This window comes from Lutjanus erythropterus, chromosome 6, assembly GCF_056507025.1.
Source record: "Lutjanus erythropterus isolate fLutEry1 chromosome 6, fLutEry1.hap2, whole genome shotgun sequence".
NCBI lineage: Eukaryota > Metazoa > Chordata > Actinopteri > Lutjaniformes > Lutjanidae > Lutjanus > Lutjanus erythropterus.
In genome coordinates this window covers 6870232-6893663 of record NC_139322.1, presented here as the reverse complement: position 1 = coordinate 6893663, position 23432 = coordinate 6870232, and the positions used below count along the sequence as shown (strand labels likewise).

The 23432-nt window shown below is 40.9% G+C and overlaps 1 protein-coding gene across 1 annotated transcript in view; it reads left to right on the top strand.

Annotated features, from left to right (window-relative positions):
* The first annotated feature begins 1501 nt into the window (after positions 1-1501).
* tshz2 (teashirt zinc finger homeobox 2) overlaps positions 1502-23432 on the top strand; it is a 116852-nt gene continuing 94921 nt past the window's right edge. Inside the window, exon 1 of the mRNA XM_084720369.1 lies at positions 1502-1621. The gene's annotated coding sequence lies outside the window, so the exon portion shown is untranslated. The remainder of the gene's footprint in view (positions 1622-23432) is intronic.

The window sequence follows — 23432 nt, the reverse complement described above, 5'->3', positions numbered from 1 at the left end:
TTGCTGTTCATCTCCACACGCATAAAACTGCCATCACTGGCACACTGCAGGGATGCTGAAATAAAGGCTTCTGTCATAATTAGTTAAAGGGGTAGTTGGATTATTTGAAGTGGGGTTGTATGAGGTATTTATTGATAGTGAGGGTATCACCTACAGTAGATGACCCACCCCCAGTTTGGAGAACAAGAGAGGAGCACCAGCACAGAAGTGAAGCAATGCACTGCTGTGGACAAGATCAGCAGCAAAGTGTGTTTCAGTCACCTAAAACAACCAATATCAGAATATTTTCACCACTTAACCATGCCATCAGGCAGCTTTTTAAGCTGGGAAGTTGCCATTTTATAAGCTCTTTCTCACTCAATCAGAATCTTGTTGCAAAATACTTATTTTACCTCACAGAACACAGGAGTTGCTGCTCTACCGCTGCCCCAATCGATTAGTTTGTTTGTGTTATTGTGTGACTTGGTGAATCCGCATTAACCCTTTAAAACAGTGTTCCCCAACCCTGGTCCTCAGGGACCACTGTCCTGCATGTTTTAGATGTTTCCCTGCTCCAACACACCTGATTCACATGATCAGCTCGTCATCAAGCCTCTGCAGAAGCCTGACAACAACCTGATCATGTGAATCAGGTGTGTTGGAGCAGGGAAACATCTAAAACATGCAGGACAGTGGGCCCTGAGGACCAGGGTTGGGGAACACTGCTTTAAAACATCAAAGTTTCACTGAAATATAAACTCACTAACCAATCGAAGCAGCGGTAAACCAGAAATTGCCATGTTCTGCGAAGTAAGATTTCATATTTTTCTAGTGGACTCTGGTTGGTTTGAGAGAGCAGTGTTTTGGCACAGTGTTGTTTTGATGGAAAAGTCATGGTATAACAGGTGAAAATATTCTATATATAACATACACAAACCAGGGATGTCAAACTGGCAGCTCGAGGCCATTTCTTGCCCATTCTGTACCTCTCTCCAGCCTGCAACATGATGTCAAAAATATATTATAATCCATGCTGCAAAATTAATGAATTAATTATATTTTTTAGGTATTTTGTGCCAATTTAAACTCTTCAGTTTAATACAATTGCCCTGATATATCTGTCCAGAATAGAATAGCTTCCTCAACAATATTTCTCTATTGGCAAACACAGTGACATGTTATGAGCATGTTATGAAGTGTGACAAAGCTCAAGTTTTTAATGCATACTCTGTGACACTGACAAAACCGACATCGCTTGGCTGGATATTGATGACCAACTTGAATTGACAGAAGAGTTGCTGAGTTTCTGTCCAATGGCTAACTAATGTATATAACAATGTATAGAAACTACTGCTTGTTTTTTTTATTAAGTATGATGAAAATTTATCCTTAACAGAAACAATAATGGAAATGTACAGAAATATTGTGCTTTCTTACAGTACTCTATGAGATGATAATATTATCAGAAGCCCCAGTTTGAGTTGGAGACCCCTGACTTAAACTGATATTATTTTTTTCTTTAGGTAGACCTTTCTGTATGGGGCTGAAATATGTTCTGCTGCTGAGTCTGACCACAGCTTCCTACACTGGGGCTCCTGCTGCTTCTCCGAACTGAAGGTGTGCTGATCGCCATCTACTGTAGGTAATACACTGACTAATATAAGTATCTCATATGACTCCACTTCAAATAATCCGAACTATCCCTTTAAACAACAGTAAGATCTTGTACACAGAATCTGTGTCACCGAACAGCTGAATGCCTTGCTGTTTTACAAATTCAGTATTTTTTTTCTGGATCGGCGGCCTGAACGTAGCGGCACCCAAGACGCCGAGGCGAGACTAAAAATCCAGAATGATTTTACGAGTGACTCTGAGGCTGCTCTGCACCGATTCTTCTCACGGTCGAAGGTCAACCACGACAAAGTTTACCGTTTTGTTTGCCAGCCTCTGTTGTCCTACCTGCTGCCTGTCTTAGATGACGGGCGTGGTGGAGTTGAGTGTTTTGGGAAATATGCGCAGCAAAATGAATTCATACTGTAATGTAATGAGGACTTGCATGAGCTGTAATTGTTATTATTGCCAGACACAAATTGAAAAGCATAACCTGTCTGACACCAGCTATCAGTTGTCATTATGTGGGAAAACATGCCCTCATTGCAGATAGCTGTCTGTTGACACCCAAAGTAATTGAGGAGGTAGTCGAGCTGTTGAAGGCTCTCAAAAGGGAGGACGAACACTTGATCAGAGCATTTTTATGTCTTCTGAGATGATTTGATTTCACATAATGTCTATTTTACAGCCAGATATGCCATTAATTTGCATGATAGCGAGCCAAAATGTGACATTTTTATTTAGACGTCCCCACAATGTTTGGAGAACAATTGGGTGGTGTTTTTTCTTCTGTCAGTCTTTCAGAGCGGTGGCGTCTCATTATATCATATCTAACAGAGCAGTGAATAGCTGCCTCTCTCCTCACATTGCTGTGTCAGGTCAATGTGCCATTTTTTAAGTGGTGACGGGAGAGAGGGGGTGGGGGTATATCGTTGACAGCAAGATGATGATTACACATTTAACTCTTTGTTGTTGTTTACCAACAGCAGAAACTAATAGAGGAGACAAAGAAATTAGCCTGCGCATTTTTCTACGTCCTGAATTGTCTGGCACGAAAAATTGAATGTTTGCTGCAGTTTTGTTGTAGAAATCTCACCAGGAAGTGGATAAATGTGATCCAGTTTGAATTTGGTGACTATGGGTGGGAGTCTGTCTGCAACACACGATTCGATAAGATTCTGATTCAGAGAGCTACGATGTGGTTATAAAACGATTATCGATGCATCAAAGTTTTGATTTCTATACTTGCGTACACTGTGGCTCTTGTCTGGGTACATTTCCCCTCAACTTCATAGTTCATCATAAAATATGATCCATATAAATAAGAGGAAAACTTAAAATAGGATTAATGTAAGCTTGAGGAAATATGGAGTAAGTATTCGAGATGTAAACAAGATTAAATAAAACTACAATAGATTTTTGAGTTTTGAGCCCGACTCAAACTCTTTCGCATTGAAATTAGTTTTAAAAAATATTTTTGCTATTTCAGTTCAGCTGTGGACCTTATTTGTCATTATTTGGGTGCCTGAAAATAAAATCGTTTTAATTGAAAATATCAAAATGTTATGTTGTTCACTTTCACTTCAGTGAGTTTTTTTTGCAGATTCTAAAACTCAAAGCTCAACTCAAACTCAAGTTTATCTAAAGAAGAAAAGTAAATTATCTCAACAAAACTTAAGATTTTGAGTTGTACTCAAAACTCAAAAATCTGTCTATTGTAAGCTGCCTTTGTTGTTTTTACAGTGAAAGTTTTCAGAACTTCAGAAACTTTCAGAAACTTCAGAAGTTTCACTTCAGAGATTGAAGTTGTGCTTTCAGAGATCCATAAAGGAAATTCCCATGTAATTTTAACAGCATCAGCAGTAGAATTAAGGGACCAGCTAACGCCAAGAAACAGAAAAAATAGCGCTATTAATGACGTGTTACCTGAGGATTGTATTGTCATGGAAATAAAGAAGAAATGGCTCAAAGGAGGGAGTCAAGGCAAAGTTTCATTCACAGACATGGATTAAAAATGTATGCCATGCATGTATGTTATAGATGTTGTAACAGAGGATTGACACGCATTAACCTGCATGTGAAAATACAGCCTGACAGTAGGTAATCACCAATTTAAATTTATGATAATATCGTACATTTAGAATTACTAGTATAATTAGAAATGCAGAGTCAAACAGGACAATTATGAAGTGTAATTTTGGATTTCTTTTAACTCAAAATGTCTTCAATCTAATAAAATATAAAATATGGTGGATAAATTTGGTTTGGGTAACAGCAAACTAACTGTACGAGTCCTACAGCAGGTCCGGACCCCCCAGAAATTCTATTCACACCTGAAAAAAGATTCAAAATGCGACAAAACCGGCAAACGTGGCAAGTTCTCCTTAATCCCTCGTACAAACCAGTACAGAATGAATCCGTTCGTACGTGTGGTTCTTGCACGAGGCCCGATGTCTTCTCGCCATACATCCACAGCACACGCCAACGCTCTCTCTCCCGTTAGCTCAGCCTGGCAAACCGGGCAAGTCTGTGCTCGGTGCCTGAAGCGCTGAAGCGAGAACAAGGGGCTTCTTTCCCATGAACTGGAGCCAAGTGCCAGCACTTAAGGTGAAGGGCCGAGGCGCTGGAGAAGTAATTTAATCTGAGGCTCTGCCCAATTCCCTGGGCGGCCGAGTTTAAGAAAGGTCACATAGAGAAACAGGCACTGGTGACCCCTTCCCAATTACGGGCGCTACAGCAGAACATATCACAGCACCGTCCAAAGTGACAGTCATTTAGCAGCAACTCATCTGAGGGGAGGAAGTGGGAGATGGATGATAAGGAAATAAAAAATGATTTGCCAGGACCTGTTAGCCACTTCTCTACACAGGCCTGCTGCTCCCCCAGCTCCTCCCTGTCGTATTCACACACACTCATATACTCCCCCTCTCTCTCTCTCTGTCTCTTCCCACCCCCTGCCACCCCTGCTGCCCATCTCCCTCCTGCTCCACAGACACGTGACGACTCCGCATGATTATTGGCGCAATCACTCATGTAACAGCCTGCCCAGCTTTCCGTGGGGGCTCCAGTATTTGTCACTGTCACTTCCCCAAGTGCTCCGCCATTGTCTTGGAAATTGTATGTGTAAGGCAAGAGATGCCTGTGACCCACTTCGACAAGGGAGCCAGCGATGTGAGGGCGCTCATCACACAAAAAAACAGCAGTTTGATGTGTCCTATTATGTGTCCCAGCAAGAGCCATAAATAATTGTGACAAGTTTTTTGTTGCGCGTGAAAGTCCTTGACTCTGCCTCCTGTTCCAGCACCTCCTCTCTCGTATGGAGACGCTGCCAAGCACCCCCGATGATAGATGGCACGGTGCAGCAAATGACAACGGGATAGATTTTTAGTTTGTGCTTTGGAAGGGATCAGTAATGGTGCTTTGCTGTACAAAGCAATAAAAGAGAAGGACAAGAGACAGAGGGGGGAGAATGAGGGGAAAACAAAAAAAAAAAAAAAGAAAAGATCCATCGATGCCGGAGAGGGAAGAATGATGGTCGGTGACGCATGATTTTTGGGCGTTTGAGCACTTAGATATATGAAATCAGGGTTTGTCAGAATGGAATGGTGCTGTGGTATTTGGCCACTCACCGCAATAACATACATAAAAAATGCATGAAATACACTTCATGGTATTATATTGTCCACTACCACGGAAGAGGAATAGTCTTTGCTTCTAACAATAAAAGAACAAATTGATATACCCCAGTACAACTGCATTGCTCCTGTTGTTTGTCTTTACCTCGGACAAACAGAAGCAGTTGTTCAACTATTCATTTGAGCACATTGTTTTTGCTCTTTGCCGCTTGCCAAGCTGTGATTTCGGACTGCTTAGCGGAGGAAAATTTTCAGTGAAAAATCGACACGGATGTTAGATAAAGTACCACCTGCGGGTCCTGGGTGCCAGGCGGGCAGGATACTGGTAGACAGTATGATCAGTCATGGTAATGAGCGCGAGGCTGACATACATGCTTTGAATTATATGACTTTGAGGCCTGGGCACCCTCAAACCAGGCCTCAGCCATTAGTTCAAGCACTCTCTCCTTATCTCAGAGTCAAGCTGTGAAGTTTTAACAGCGCCATCATTCCCCTTTTTTCCCCCCCTCTTTAAATTGTTCCACCTCCGCAGCAGTGCAGAGGAAGCCTCACAGAGGTAAATTAAGATTGTTTGTGTACTTTAACGTAATGTGCTCTTTAGTTAAATAAATACGGGCTGAATTGCTCAAACGAACAAGCCAAAGTGTATCCCTCTAAAGCTGTTTTATGAATGACATGAAATGATTCGTTGATATCAGCACTTTAAGTGATACAGCAGCATGTAAGCATGTTTGCATTCATGTTTGTCTTCTTTAGTTGACCGCAGATGCATTTGCTAATTGTATTCCGCTTCCTCTATCACAATTATTAATTTATCTCTTAAGACCACTGCGGCAGCGATGATCATTCATGTCGCCGCATCCGATAGTTAAGAAGTGGGCTTCCGTAAAAATCCATCATGTACATCAATGCACATTACTGAGGTAATTAAACAGGAGGTAATACCGCCAGATATCGTAAAATATCAAGGGGTGATCATACGCCCCTTAACACTGCACAGCCTCAGCACATGGAAATGATGCAGTAGACGAGGGATCAGCTAGAAAAAGTCCAACGCACAAATGTAAATGTAATTTGTCTATTTTAGAGTATCTGTACCTTACCCTATGAAAAATACTAATTATTTGAAATATACTGATTACAGCGAGCCGAGAAAGTGGCATTAAAATAATTACTTGTGAGCCCTCTCAGAGTTTGTACATTTAGCACTGTACCACCATTAGGAATAATCTGTCCAATTAAAGGTTGTGTAATTAATTAAGTGCACATTCTGTGAAGAGGAGAGGGGAGAAAATTTATCAACCTGCTGAAATATGACCTATCTTGTCCAAAAGACTAATATGTTTAAACAAAAGATGAAAATTGATGACAACATTATTTGTAACAAAATGCTCACTGTGCAACTATGATGCATCTGTACTTGGATTCGGCTTCGTAGCATTGTCCTCACAAAAGCTGTGATGTATTACCCCCGGCTGCCTGGCAATAACTTTCAATGAAGGGCGCTTTGCCTATCTAGTGAAACAGTCTGTTACTTTATCCCACTTCACATCTCAGGCCTTCACTGTAAGCATCATCTGCTAAATTAAGACGTGTTTTCATATGTAGGATTGTTAACAGTTTAAATTCTGCCCAGGCCTTCGTAGGAAGATGCAGTCGTGGCATATGATGTTTTTGAGGAACCGAGGCGGTGTTGGCACCGAGAGGACATCCTGATACCACCACCCAAAAGTGTAGTAGAGCAGAAAACATCTTGCTGCGCAAAACCTGTCGGGTCATTTCTGTTATAGCAAGAAAATTTGAGCCAATGTCCTGTGTGTGCATGTGTGTGCGTGTGTGTGTGTGTGTGTGTGTGTGTGTGTGTGTGTGCGCATTCGAGAGAGATGCCAACAGTTCGTACAGATCCAGTGTTGTTGCCAACTCTACATATGGCCCAGATCAACACTTTAGGGAGCAGGCATCATAGTCCAACATTTAGTAAAGTACAAGAACAAACATATGTCTGATACTACCATGGCCGAGGCATATATACACCGTGGGCCGCTTCTGACTCAAGCACTCAGGACGTACGGTGAGAGTCACTGCAAAATGATTTCAGTTCTAATACGTTATAATAACGCCGATAATTTGAACGCTGAAATGGATGCTTTCTGACGCAATTGATAAACATTCATACAAACACAGACTAATTGTGAGGAAAGTGAGATGTCTAATCTGTCAAGTGACACCGATGTAGAGCGCCGGTGGACAAGGTGACTCAGATAAATGATTCAACGATTAAATTTTTTACACCAAACTCTAGCGAATGGACCATGAGACAGTAAATCCATGATGTTTTTAAAAAATGATAATTTAATTAATTAATTAATTTTACAAAACCTTCAAAAACCAACATTTTGTAGTTTACAGATGAAGGTCTGTTGATCATGCAGACATGACTACATACACATGAAGCGATCGTATGAACTCCTCCAGTCTTACACCCGCCAGAAACAAAAACCTGCACACAAAGAAACTATAGGCAAATATTGCCGTTTGTGTCAGCCAACATGAAACTAAGGTGACCATGAAACTAAGTTTGCCACAAAATTTCCAAAAACTGTTCTGGGCTACTATAGATGGTCGTGCAAAACGGCGGCCTCCGTGAAAAAGGACCAGCGCCCCCTGTAGATATAAACAGGTCATTCCGAAGTAACAAAAACACAACAACTCTTATTTTCAGATGATTATATACTAATGAATACATACTCATGGATATTATATTCCATTTCTGCCTTCTGCTAATAAAGCCCATAAATCTTAGATACCAGACCTCTGAAGATCAGTTACCTATTTAGCCGTTAGTCAAAGCTGTTCTCTGTTCCTTTCACAGTCTACAGTTGCTGATTTCCAGCTTTCAGAAGTTTTAACTTCCAAGTACATACTTGTGTTCTGTGACACTGATGATAGTGTTTGAACATGCAGTCAATTTGTGAAAGTTTGTTACAAAACTGAAAAAGGTTTCATGTCCTCTGCTGAAGCACTGGGTAGGTAAAGAACACAGAGAGAAGAATAGGGGCACATTATGGGCACATTTTCTGTTGTGTAAGTGATTTCACACAGGCAGGTTGTAGTTTGAGCTCTATGAGCCCCGTGGCCCCCGTGTGCCGGGTGGTGGAGTGCAATGTACCACCGCGCCTTCCCAAACTGCCATCCGGCTGACAGCTCCCAGCCAGGGGAGAGAGGAAGAGAGGCTGCGGGGAGAGGGAGACATAAATCCTATGTCCTATATAAAAAGAAATACTATCCGTGTCAAGGAAAGGTGGGATGCCCTAAAATGAATGATAACAGACTCATTAAAAATAACGGCCGCCTAAATGATAAATAGCTCGCCTCCTGAAAAGAGCTCAGGACAAAGGCTTTAACAAATTAAGACTGCAGTCCTCAGCCTAAAGGTGTTACTGCCCCTCTTCCCTTTCACCAAAATATCAACTAGTAATAACACTCTGTCTAGTTCACCGTCATCATGCTCCCTTATGGATAACTTAAAGGGATAGTTCGGATTATTTGATATAAGGTTGTATGAGGTATTTGTCCATAGTCAGCGTAGATGGTGGGTGGCACGCCCCAAGTTTCGAGAAGCAGAGAGGAGCATCAGCATGGAAATAAGTTTAGCCGCTTAAAAATAGTCCACATAAAAAAAAGTATATCAGTTTAAGTGTGCGATATATTTAGAATATTTTCACTGCTTTACTTTGCTCTAAGAGAATCCTTTCTGACAGGAAGCTGTAGTTATACAAGCCAAATATTGCCCTCTTCAAACCAACCAAACCCCATAGGCAAAATCAGTGATTTTACCTTGCAGAACACAGGAGTTGCTGGTCTACCGCCGCCTCGATCCGTTAGTTTGTTTGTGTTATTGTGTTACTTTGGTGTTTTAAAAGGATAGTTCAGATCCAAACTTACACAATAACACTAACAGATCAAGGCAGTGCAGGACCAGTAACTCCTGTGTTCTGGGAGGTAAAATGACTGATTTCATCTATGGAGTTTGGTTGAGTTTCCCATCAGAAAAGGCTGTTTGATGGCAGTGGTGGAAATATTCTAAATATAGTGTACCCTTGAATTGATATTGATTTTTTTTGGGTGGCATGTTTTTTTTAAGTGTTTAAAATACATTTTGCCATTGACCCTGCCCACAGCAGTTCATTGCTTAGCCTCCATACTGGTACTAATGTCTGTTTCTCCAACCTGGGGGCATACCGACTGCCATCTACTGTAGGTAATACACTGACTATTAATAGGTATCTCATACAACAACACTTAAAATAATCCAAACTATCTTTTTTCAGCATTAATATACTACCTACAAGTTCATTTTGTGTACTTTAATTCCACAGAACTGATTGTTTTTGCATATGTGGTTGCAGCAAAACACACTTTAAGAATTCATGTGTGAAATAAAAAACCATAAACCACTTAATTTACTTCACATCATCTGGCTTTTTGCAAACGAGAGCCTAACAAGGATGCTGCCGGGTTTGGCATTACAAACAGACCACTATTAAACATGTAAACCTGGCACCACGCTTTAAAAGCCAATAGCTAGTGTCTGAGACAGATCTCACATTCCTAATGATGACAGTAAATTAAGCTAAACTATCTCCGCACATTCAAAACCCGTACACATCTTTTTCGGACTGTAAAAACTCAGCCAGCGTTCATCAAGTATAAACATTTACATCTGTGTGACATAAACAGATTCCACCGCTGTAAATACTGCAGAGAAGAGACAGAGCCCGGGCCTGTCAGAGGGAATGAAAATGAGGAATGGATGACTCGTGCGAGTCGCTGACTTCTGAACTGATAGACGTCCACCGCCGAGCAGGCTTGATGGGGGCAGACGTGTCCGTGAGTGCACCCTCTCCCTGTCTCCTCTGTAAACACTGACATTCCACACGCATGAGGACGTCATTTAGCAAAAGCTTCGTCAAGAATTCAAAGACCTGCAATGACAAGAGTTATGTGGCTCACCCAGAATGGTGTGTTTTATGCTGCTCCGTGGATCATGAGAACTCCTCTGTTTAGAATAGAGATACATGCAGTCAGGTTTGAGTCGGGGTGGGGGGGGTTGGCAACATGGACAGCTGTTAAGTGGGCCCTGAGCTCAGGCTGGGTGTTGCATGGTTGCAGGGAGTGTGGTAGTGACAACTTTTTAAGTTCCGAATTTTGCTTTTGGCAAGCCTCCAAATACACTGGATGACAGCTTAGTTCCTGGCATTTTAATTCCAGTCGCAGTTCTAGCAGTGCCCAGTACAGCCAGGCTCTCATGTCTGTGTGTACAAACCTGCTCTAAGGACAGATACAGGAAACGAGGCTTTGATCCGGCTGACAGCACGTCCCAGCACTGTATCTGGCCCGGTAAAAACAAACCACACATACTCATGTGTTTGTGTTAATGTCAGAACAATTTAGATTATAATTTTTTAGCTAATTCACAAAGAACGTTGCGCTGTTCTTCTGGCTCAGTCAATCAATTGCGGTCTTTGAACCCTAAAACTTTCTGTATGTCTTGATAACTGAAAACAAAACTAATGTGCCCTTTTGGGATTCACTCAGTCTGTGTTCAGACAGACGGGTGGACTGGGGGACGTTCCACAAAAGCAAACAACAAACAAAATCCAGCTGAAGTAGGTCATCGCCTGTGAGCTCTTAACAATTGTTAGGTATAAAGAACACATATATACAGTACATGCATGTATTTGAAGTTGTAGTATCTGTCTGGGTTGTACTTTTTGACTGCCACAAAACTTTTCTACCACTTCTTAACACCACTGGAAACCCACATAACCACCTTCTCACTATGAAATGTAGGGTCTCGCATATGAAGTATCTATAAATATTGGAAATGAGTTAAATTTGAAATATTGTCCTTTTGTATGCTTTCCTGATATTGGGTTTGAATTGTGCATGTGTACGCTTGGACATTTATCGCTGTTTGGCCATTATATCGCCCCAGACTCCTTTGACAAAAACAGTAAATTTGCCTTGCAGAATACAGGAGTTTCTGGTCTACTGCTGCCTTGATCCCCAGCAAGTAGCATTGATTTAGATTTAAAATAACTTGAAAAACACAGATGTGCAATAACACAAACATACTAATAGACTAGGGCAGCAGTAGTCCAGCAACTCATGTGTTCTGTGTGGTAATATTACTGTTTTTGCCAAAGAAGTCTGGTGGTTTTGAGGAAATCATAGATGGCAACTTCAGTTCCCCTGTTGGAAAGGGCTGTGTGAAAATAATAAAATATCCTAAAAAAATATCCTAAATATAGTGTACACTCCATTCCTTTTTTTTCAATTGGCTAAAACACATTTTGCTGTTGCCCCCGTCCACAGCAGTACGTTGCTTAGCTTCCTTGCCAGCGCTCCTGAGGTAGATGTCAATCAAAACAAGATGTGCCACGCCCACACAGTATGTTCTAAACAGCGAAAGGGGCTGAAACAGATTTGAAGATTTATTTTCACGCAGATCTTTGTGGAAGTTTAATGACTCAACTTTGATATCATGCATGCATTTTTGCTTGTTTCGTGCCAAATGTCCAGAGGCTTTAAAGTCTCTGTAAAGGAAATTCAGAGATTTTCTGCCAGACTAATTTTGGATTTTAGAAAATAATTGCTGGTGCGGGTGGCTCAGTGGATAGTTTGCGCCGTGGGCTGAGGCGATGGGTCCTCTGTGGTGGCCGTGGGTTTGATTCCCGCCTGTAGCCCTTTGCTGCATGTCATCCACCACTCTCTCTTTCAGCTTTCCTACCAGTAAAACAGTAAAGCCATTAAAGGGTCCCTGGGGATGTCTATCAATTCTGTTTATACTAGTTTTTGAAGTTTACTTGGAGGAAGCGCTCCACACATGCGCAGTATCTGCATCTGTAGTTGCCACATGGAAAGGACCACGGATGAGTCTGTACTGTCACAACAAATGTGTGGGTAGGAGTATGTCCACACAGACTGATGTGTACGCCCTCTGATGATGAAGTTTACGTCATGTGGATCCCAGTGGACTCTTGTGTACTTGTTGGCGCAGAAAGCATAATACCAGTTAAACTCTTGAGACAGTAGTGGGGACACACCCAGCGTTTCAGAGCAGAGAAAACTGTTTACAGTACAGTTAAAGGATAAAACAGATAGAAGCTTACAAAAATCCACAGAGAGCACATTTCAGTGAGGGAATCATAAATCTATTTTTATATTAGCTGGTGCACTTATTAAAAAATATCCTTGGGACCATGTGTGCTGTCGGTTGGCTGACGAGAGAGGGTGGAAGGAGTGGTTGGTAAACAAGTTTCAGCTCTTGTTTTTTTTGTTGTTTTTTTTTGCATCATTGTACACAGAGGAATGTAACAACATGACACGCTATAAACTTTACAAACCGAGTCTGTAAATCACCACAAACCACAAATCTAACTGTGACGGAAGAGAAAAAGAGTGATGGAAATGCAGCGCAGCGTGACACGCTCCACCTCGCCCGGGCGCGCTCACTGAGCGCACAGAGCAGGTGACGCTCTGCTTGTTTGCTTGTTTTTTTTTTGTGCTTGTTTTTGCCACAGGCTCAGATTGTTGTTAGTGTCTGACAACATTATGAAAAGCATCATGCCAATCAGAGATCTTTAAAGAGTAATATGTTTTGTTTAACCAGGAACAGCTTAACGGATTTTTCTGTGATGTGTCAAACTCAGAACATGAATTTATTGTTGCTTTACATGGACTTTAACTGCTTCTTGGTGTGTGAAATACACCACACTGCTTTTAAATGTGGCTTCCTTCATGTAGGTCTTTGCCACTTTGCATCTTCAGTAAATTACTGCAACATTTAATTTAGTGTGGTCATCTATGACTATAGATGTCACCTCTAAATGGACATTGTGAGGTTTTTATCTAAATCAGACATTACATACTGTACTGTGTGCATTTAAATGTGCTGGCTTTGCTAAGATACAATGACCCTGTAATCTCTGCAATGATTTCAAACAAAAGTCATTTAAAGAAGACGGTAGTTTGAGTGAAGTTGTGGACAAGAGTTGCAAAGGAGGATGATGGGGGTTTCTAGGCAATTGAAGCGCTTGTACAGCTTGATTATACATAGCAACGCTGTGATAAGGCTTCATTGAAATTTACAACAAGCAATCTCTACCATATGGACTCACCAAATGGAGATCACAGACTGGCAAACGCAATCAGCTTTTTAATTAACAGAATTAACAGTGCGATGTTAAACCATAATGACAGCAATAAAAACAGTTGATGTGACAATCAAAGTGCACCAAAAACATTCATAACCATTATTTTCATTAGTCTGAAAGAAAGACAATAGCAGTGAGTGGGGTTATATTAGAGTAGGATCTCAGACCCCCCTGTAATCACATTTGAATTAGCTGCAGATACCAAATACTCCAATAGGCAATAAAACATGGGGTCACAGAGAACACTCATTTGGGTTTATCTTGGACTCTTCATTTGATGCTGGCCCATTCTCTGAAGGAGTGAGTGTTGTCAGAGGCAATAAACATCCTGCATTTTGAAACATTTTCTGAACGCGAGACAAGGCCCGAATCTTCAAAAGTTGGCCCGATCCACCGAGATTCATCTTCCAAACTGCCATCGCAGCATTACAACCAGAGATCTGATCAGCAACTGAAAGACTTTGGCAGAAAATAGCTGTTTATTGACCATAAAACATGTGCGTGCACACATAAAAGCAGCAACACACGCCCACACGCTTACACTCACACCAGTGCACAGTGCACACACACAAACACCTACACATGGAGAGATAAACCATAGCACCACAGCAAGGGCCATACCCCCGGCAACAGCACACAAAAGAAAGTCAAATTATTAGAAATAATGAAAAGCCATCAATAAGAATTCTGCAGAGACTCATTTCATTCTGTTTTCAGCAGCGCTTTTCAGCCCATTATTTTCTGTAAATGTTAACATCGCCAAGCCTGCCTATTGATTCTATTATTTTTGACCTTGCATTAGTGTCGGCTAATCTCGCATGCTATAAAATTTCATTTCATAGTGAAAAATACTCCAAGGCCCTAAGGGTGAGTTATACACAGGTTGCGGCACCCCTGGGATTCATAAGTGCACATGCGGGTAAACAAACCGTACATTTAATGTTTCTTAGATGAGTGAGCAGCGCTGGGGGTTTTCATTTCTTCCTAAACCTCAGGATTTTTCCCTTTTCTTTCCTGTGAGGTGGCTCAAAGTGAGGGTTAGGTATAGAGAGGCTCATTCAGAGATGAATGCGAGCGTCTTCCGAAACGATATTGTATTTTCACTCCCGTACACAGGCCTGAGAGGAATGCTGATCCAGTGAAGCCAGATGCCTTTTTTTTCCCACCCTCCAATGCATGTATGAGGCATCGCCGCAGATTGTTACATTTTTCAGATCACATTCGGGAATGACCGAAGCTTGACCTGGATGGGAAAACAATGAAGCAGCACCTATTCTACGCCAGCTGTGATTCAATTGACACATAATAATGCTCAGTGGCGGTGGAGAGATTTTAGAGAAATCACTAAATGTCTGATGAGAACTGGTACCTTGATAGATGAGCTCAGGAAAAATGCTGGCATCATTTTTTTAGAGGTTTTTACAGATGCCTGCAGTGATTACAGCTGTAGTCCGCAGGGGTCCAGGCCAGTAATATTAAAAATAAACATGCCTCATTCCAACTGACAAATGCATTTGAATACATAGAAAAAAAAAACGTGATGTAGGCACTAATTTATGAAGCATTTTCTGGTGGTTTTTCCCCCTTATGTTTCATCAAGTAAAGCAAATAGGAGAGCATTGTTTTAGCATATCCTCATTTTCTTTTCTTTGCAACCACTTTGAAGGCACCAGCTACCAGTTAATTCATAATGAAGCAGTTTAAATTACAGCAGTGTTTAAAAAGTTAATAGAAGTCAGATTTAGACTCAGATTTCATATTGTTAAAATTATCATATTTGTAAAGTCATTACATGGAGCTGCGTGGGTGTAAGAGTCCTATTACAAAAACTGCTTTATATTATCATGTCTCTTATGTGGTCAAACTGTTTTTTTTTTTGTTTTTTTTCAATCAGTATTATCAAAGGGAGCCTCGCACTGGAAGCTATAATATAGCTGACCAGAGAACCATTTTAACAACAGCAAAGCAATATCAAAATGTCAAACTACTCGGTCAGCATCATCCAAGTTTCAGGTGTTTGTCTGTGTGCTCATTCTCATCCCATCATAAACCATGAAAGAGAGAATTTCTGATTATTTCAGTTGATGCACATCTTTTCACACATGGGGACGGGATCCATCCATTGAGTTATTCTACACAAAGACTTTTTCTGTCATGTGTGCACCTTAGAGATACCTGCAGCGCTGCAGGAAGGAGACAACTTGAAGAAATATTTTAAACTTCTCTTTATTTCAACATTTCTAAAGAAAGGTGAGCCCTAGTAAGGCCCTAAAATATAATACATATTACAGTATTTCAGGATCTGTTTGTGATAATGATATTTTTGATGATATGACAGAAGAAATACTAAAAGATATTTTTCAGTCAGAGCTCACATGCTTGCCTCACGGGATTTTTGGCTCTCCTCAGACTCAGCTGTGCAAAGGCAAGAGTGCAAAAGTTTCTTTTTAGTCTTTGTGCACTTTTGCACTTAGATTGCAGCCGTTCTCAAACACTGGGCCGTGGCCCACTGGTGGGCCTCAGAGCACCATGAAGTGGGGGGGCAGTGGTACTGCCAAACGGTCTAGCTTTTGCCAAATCGTTATTTTTATATTTAAATGTGTTAAAGAATTTACATAAATAAAAAATGGCAAATTAAAATGAATAAATTCAGTGATCACTTTGAATATTAGGTAGAGATCAAGTGTTTTACCAACGTTCATGACACAAAGTGGATCGGTGTTGGAAACAAAAGAAGTGATGCGTGCGACAAACCCGCACCGGTAAAAGTGCCAAAGTGGATGGTCAGGAAGTATGTACAATAGATTTAGATCAGTAGTTACAGTGACGCTAGACCAAAAGCACAGAGTTGGATTTGGTTTTCTTCTTTTTGTCATGTTTTTTTGTTTTTTTTCTTTGAGAAGGTGGTCTTCTGAATTCTTTTAATTACCAGACGTGGGCCTTTAGTTAGATAAGGTGGAGAATCCCCGGCTTTCTGTATGTAACCCACTTACACACTACTGAAGTCGCTCCATTAAAAAAAAAAAAAGAACAAAATTAACATACAAGTGATTGTATAAAACTTGTATTAAGTTGCACAAGTAGCCTACAAAGTTTTACTCTTTCGGTTGTTAAAACAGGTCTTTGGTCATCTTCCTTGTGGCTAGTATTTGTGGAAAGTTTGTTTCCATGAAGTATAAATTTTATCATCCAGTGTTCTTGGAGGATGAGTAAGTGAAAAAAAAATGGGTGAAGTATTAACTGTGTTCTGCACATAATCACTCCTGTACTTTAACTTCAGACTTGCAGTCTCAACACAAATTCACACCACAACAGTCGACTTTGAGCCCTTTACAGGATAGTGGAATAAATATTAACTGTGTACTAACTTATACAATTAAGTTCGGTGTGACATCTCATGATCGGCTCAAACCATCCAGCCTGCAGCAAAGGACTGAATAGTCAGCTGGACAGCAGTCTTTTTTCAGAGCGTAATGAAAACAAATGCAGTGTTATAAATAATTAGTTAAGAAAAAATACATGTGAGGCTAAATCAGGCACTTCTCAGTCCAAGTACAAAACACTTCCAGAGAAAAAAGATAAAGACATGAGGCAAACAAATGTCAAGCTAACACAGTCAAGCTAAAACAGGTGTTGATTGTCACTGGATAACCGGTCGGAAGAGAATTTCAAATCTGGTGTGGGAGTGGGAGTTGCCATAGCACACATCAGAAACAAAAGAGCACAGATATATCTTAAAGTTAGATCTGATCAAGTGAAATAAGGGAAAGCAGTTTTTCATTTCGGCCAACTGTGTTAAGAGCGTGACTCCGGTATGCCTCTCTGTGGAGCAGTTGGTTGATAATGTCGCCACCTCTTTTTTATGTCCCCCCGAAACTGAAATGCTGCTGCAGAGCCTCGTTTAGCCCGTTCACAATGTCGAGCAGTAACGTAATGTGCGGCTCAGTTTTGTGTCCAGATATGTGAATCTTGAAAGCTCATTCAGTTTGTCCATCGTAAACCGAACAGCAGGGACATTTCAGCATGTAGATGTGTGTGCTGCTCCAGTTTATGAACGGTTTTATGCTGCTTTTTTTCCTTTTTGTTTTACAAGCATGTGTGTAAAGTTAGAATATTGTTCACGGTGGCTACAGCAGAAAGGAAAAAAAAAAAACTGTAGGTCAGGGGTTCCCAAAGTTTTTCAGCTTGAGACCTGAAAGAGAAATTTATTGTCTCCTCAGGACCCAAACTTGCAAAAATACATAATGAATTGAATAACTGATAAAGAACACAACAACATGAATTTAAAATGTATATGAAACTTACTTATTTAATTATAAAAGTACATCACAGTGATCATCAAACTTGCTCCCACCTCATAATGAACTTGCACTGTCCACTGATGAAATGCTAGGGGGCTTTTAATTTGAAATTAATACAATAAGTGTTGAGTTTGTATCATCAACATAATGCGGTAAAATTAACAGGCCAAACAAGGCTTCGTACTAAAATAGTGTAATAATGGCCCACATTACCCATCAGTCCTGGACTGAGTGATCTGTTAAGTTTGCTGCTTTATGTCCCAAAATGCAAATGTTAGTGTATTAATGTTGTTAATGTTCTTCACAGAACATGGTGGTTTACAGTCATTTTTGTGCTGGTTTATAGTTTTAACCTTTAGTGAGGTGGCTGTTACTACAGTATATTTTATTACTGTTCTGTACAGATTTTGTTCCCGGTGTTGAAAATCATACATGAAGGGTGTACATCATAACCAACGGCTTTTTTTTCCAGTTAAAAATGTGTGTTACTTTTCATTATCATATATTACTATTTTAGTGATTTGTTTCAACTGAGTTGTCCTATGTATTCTAAATGGGTTTGTCTAGTATCATTATTTTAGTATTTTATATGCACTTCCATGTAGTTCTCATTTATTTCTGCTCTAAATGCTGATATATAAATTTATTTCCTCCTTTCACTTTGCACTTGGTTTATGTTCGGGCGCAGGGCTGCTTTAATATTTGCTCCACTGTTCCTAATTCTGTGTATCATGGGGTGGGATTTTAATTCTTGTTCTGTAAATCTTTAAATGTGAAGAGCACTTTGTGCTTAAGCTTGAAAAGTGCAGTATGAATAAACTTCGTTTTTGTATTATTATTTTAATCGCTCCTGTTCTTGAACCTTGGAATTTTGGTGTTGTCTGTTGAACCGGCGCGGGTTTCCACCTGTTTTGAATGGAGCCATTGTCATCAGGGGCGTCAACAGAGGGCGTTGCACAATGCACTGCAACACGTAGAATATGACACGCCCACTTTTGTTCCCAAGTAAAGCATGCCAAGTTTTTTTGGTTCCAGCTGGGAACCGACTCTTCAGGTTCTAAAGCAGTTTATTTTTGGTGGGAATCCTGCAAACTGTTTAAAATTAGGTGCTTGCCTCCGTGTTGGTGGAAAAGGCCTGTGAGAGTTGCTGCCTGTCATTCTGCGCCATCTCTTTTTGAGGATATGCAGGATGCATCTTACCCTGCCAACTGGCAACCCAGTAAAAATGTCCACAGCCCGTTTTGGGTCCCGACCCTAAGATTGGGAAACACTGCTGTAGATTGATTAGACAGCCAGGATACGGTGTTTGATGGTTTCCTAGTGCCAAAATAAATAAATCATTCTGTCTCTTAAATTGCGAAAACTTTTGATCAGGGGAGGCACTGAGCTGATATTTAGAGACGGATCACTTTTGAGGATGTTCCTGTGTTTACGGATAATGTTTTTGACCCTGACTGCCACAGAAAGTGATCCGTGAGGAAGCAGAGGTAGCTCTTGTTTTCTTAACTAACAGGGATTCTCTGTCTGTAAGTGAAGCCTTAGGATAGGTCAAAGAGACATATGCTGTGGGGGTAACCCCGTATGCTGCAAACCTTCTTTCATTTCAGCAGCTTTAGACTGGAACTGTTCAGCAGTGCTGCAGCTTCTGCACAGTCTCAAGAATTGGCTACTTGGAATATTACGGATGAGCTGTTTTGGGTGATTACTCTCAGAGTGTCAGACGTGTGTTTTTGCATAAGGGTTTGCGATAGATTGGAGCTTAAATAGTACTGTTGCTTCCCTTATAAAGCCCTAAGTCTGGAAAGTGAATAAACACTACGCTCAGAACTAGAGATGCTCTGATGAAGCAGCCAGAGACTGGCCCTGACCGGTGACCGGCCGGTCAGCGTCGTATATCCGATTCTGCGCCTGTCATATTCACACAAATGTTCTGCACGATGGTCACGTCGTGCAGGCAGCACACACTGACAGCGAAACACCCTCAAATACGCTGATCACAGCCACACACACACTCAGACACATGCTTGCATGAAGTCAGTTTTAGTGATAGATTCCAAGAACAGGATGAAGAGAAGACAGACAGTCTACAAGGAGACGCAACAGCTGAGCAGCTGACGACGTCGCAGAACAGCCGTAAACTTTCCAGCCATTCATGCTAATGTTAGCCAGCAGCAGACTGCTGTTCACAGAGAGACAGTTAAAATCTCAACACCTGCTCTGGCTGAAGAATTAACAACTTGTGTTGATGCGTCTCCTCAAACATTTTCTCATCCAGACTCGTTTAATTTTTCCGTATGTTTTTCTCACTGCAAAGGTTTACTACTGCAGACTGTTTTGAGTCTCCATGAGATCTCGCTGGATCGTGTTCCCTCTAGTACATGATCTTAATGTTATCATATAATAAGGCCTGGCTGTGACCATGGAGGACTTTTGGAGAAAATGTGAAATAGTATTTACGAATATTTAACAGTCAGTGTTTTATTATGAACATCCAATTTCATTTTTATAAGAAAAGTTGCAAAAATGTGAATGCTGTCAGTTATAGTTCTTAGAAAGACTGAAAATCGGAGTCGGCCAAAATCGGTATTGGCAACCCCTGTATCGTATCACCAGATTCTTCCCAATACTCAGCCCTACATAAAACATTATATTATACTAATCAGTTTCACTTGAAATAATTCAAAAGTAAGAGAAAATAATCAAGTTACCTTACTAACATGTAATCAGTAACTGTACAGGAATACATTTTTAAAGTAACCCTCCCAATCCTGCTCAAAAATGTTTTGAGCTCTCGTGAATCATGCTTATAAACAGAAATAAAGAATTAAACTCCATCTATATTCATTTTTTATGACCAAAATACCATTATCAAGTAAATACAGTTAAATCAGTAGTTTTTTTTGCAGGTGGTGAACCTGATGCACCGTCTGTTGATGGAGACCAGACGGTTTGGCTCTGTGTTTCTGAATGATTAAGAAATCATCCACACATTTCAATCTATCAGACCAATCACAGATCTAATCTGTCCTTTTATTCTCAAATCATTTGATAAGCAGGGCCGTGATTATCCTCCCACCTCGCTCATTGTTTTTTTTTTCTTTTGTTTTTTTTTGTTTTTTTTTCCAGATTAGTCCACAGATGTGCGTTTATCTATTTTTAATGTTCCTCCTACCTTATCACACTTTTCAATTTGGAACTTTTGACACAAACACGCCGGAGCACTTTGCTGCGGCTCCAAAATTAAAGAGCGAGAAAGAGAGCCGCTGTGGCGGGAGAGGGGGAAAAAAAATAAAAAAGAGAGAGAGACCCAGTGATTTTCCAACTGTGGATGCCTGTGTTCTGGGTGTCACTTTGGTTAATAATCTCCTACCAATCCTTCAACTTGGGTGCACGTTCAGGACGCTTCAAACCATGAAAACAGCTGGCTTTGTGCAGCCCAACTGTCAGAGTCTCCTTTGCTGTCGATGATGGAAATATCAAACCAGTGAGCCGTGAGTGGACATCTCAATCTGAATCTCTTCAGCTCAGCTAAACCACAGCCGTCCTCCCACTGATAATTCATGCAACATACACTCACATTAGGAGCACACTGAACCGTCCCCACACACTCCTCTCCTTTTTGCAGTAACACACAGGCAGCATCAAGCTCAGTAATTCTGTTAAACTTGAAATGAAATGGACTTTTGTCATTTCATAGGCTTGGCTATCGCTTTGATATACAATTGTCCAATAAGCATCAATTCAATCCATTCAGGGCGCAGCACCGTCTCTTTTCAAATATTGAACAAAATAGTGAATTTAATGAAAAAAAGCTGGAGTTCAGTGACATACATAACAGACAGCATTTTCTCACAAAGGACACAGTTCCAGAAATGATCTCTATTCAGGGAATGAGCAGTTTGGCGTTGATACCATCAAGTGAACACAACATCAGTCCATTTCATCTGTTTCTAGATTATAATGCTGCTCTCAGTTGCTTTGCCAGCATGCACTCAACCTCCCCATTTATTTTAATCATCACAGCAAACGTAGAAACAAGGAGTAATAGGTGCGGCGTTCCATGGGAAGCACAATCAACATACATGTCCAAACGATTCAGAGTCATTTGTCAAATGAAAACAAAGAATGACTCATATCTGTTCAGAGCTCTTGGATCTTAGATTTATTAACAGACAGATAGGGTGGAAATTAAAACATAGTAGTGGATCATTTTCTACAGAGAGCAGATTGTAGTCAGTGTTCAAAGGGGAGGCGGATGGAATGCCGTGTTTGTTTTTCTTCTCCAGACCACCGTTATGTGTTTTCAACATGATGTGAGTTGGAGATAGAATTATAGAAGTCCCTGGGGCTCATCCAAGTTTAACAAAGCACCAAGGACAGACAACCTTAAGCCCACACAGCGCTACAATGCTCCTCTCATGGAGAATGTAATAAATAAATGAGCAGATGAGTTTGGTTCTGACAAGTGAGGGACATGGCGCTCCCTGTGCATTTTTGATAGTGATCTAATTCATCTGGCAGGCGTGGATGTTGATTAAATCAGAATGTCAGCCACTTGACAAGACAAGACACAAGCCGGCGTGGAACCTGTTTGAACAGCGTGAGCTGTGCAAGATGGCCAGGGAGATTTGCAATGCCGCGTGTCCGCTGAACTCCACACACCGCCCTGTTATCATCGCTTCCCGCAACATGTCCGGAGAGACTGACAGACAGACAGACACACGGAGGGAGGGAGACGTGAAGGAATCCGCCGAGGCCCACCTCTTCTGTTCTCTCTCAGGGTGACATCAGCCCTCTGACACTCAGGGTAAACAGAAGGGTGTGATGGCACGACCATGTTCCCCTTCACTCACATGTGCTTGATGCCTCCATCAAATCTCCTTGACAATCACAGAGCTGGAGGCAAGACATACGTACGTGCTGAAATCACAGGCCCTGTAATTATGGGGAACAAAGCCTCTCTGAGCAGACTCACTATATGAAAGACCATCAATGGGAAATCAGAGCAGAGAATGCTCAGGGTTGGTCCGTTGGTAGCGGCACACAATAGGAGTATGATAAAGGGGGAGTTTCAGAGACAGAAATCGTCGAGGCAGGTTGCTATTTAACTGATGAGTGCCTCTCCAGAATCACTATATCTGTGCAAAACTATTGCTTTCACCCAAAATCCAACACAATACCCCAACCATCTGCCAAAATATGACAACAGACTGATGTAAACACACTTTGGGAAATGATACACATCGTTTGAGATTCCTCACGTACACAAGACATAAGTGACGTTTTCTGTAAGTTCGCTGACATCGGGTCACTGTCGTCTAATCACTATCTTTATGCTGTGTACTTTTGACAAATTTATTTTAATTTTCCTCAACCATATTTGCTATTCGCACCATATTTCTCCCGATGTGTTGGATAGAGTGTAGGATGATGTATTTGTGCAGCATCGCTCTGGTTCCCTCAACAGAAATTTCAGAAAATAATCTGTGGCAATTTTTTTATAATACTAGCATGCTTTGTTTAAATTAACACCTCTTTTATGATTTTTGCAGTCGTCAGAAGTAAAAAGCTAGTTTTAAGCTATAAATGAACTACACCAGGGTTGCATGACTTCAGTTTCATCACCGAGTGACGAATGTTTAGTGCGATTATGTTTAGTGTCCCTGACATCCTCTGTAGTCTCATGT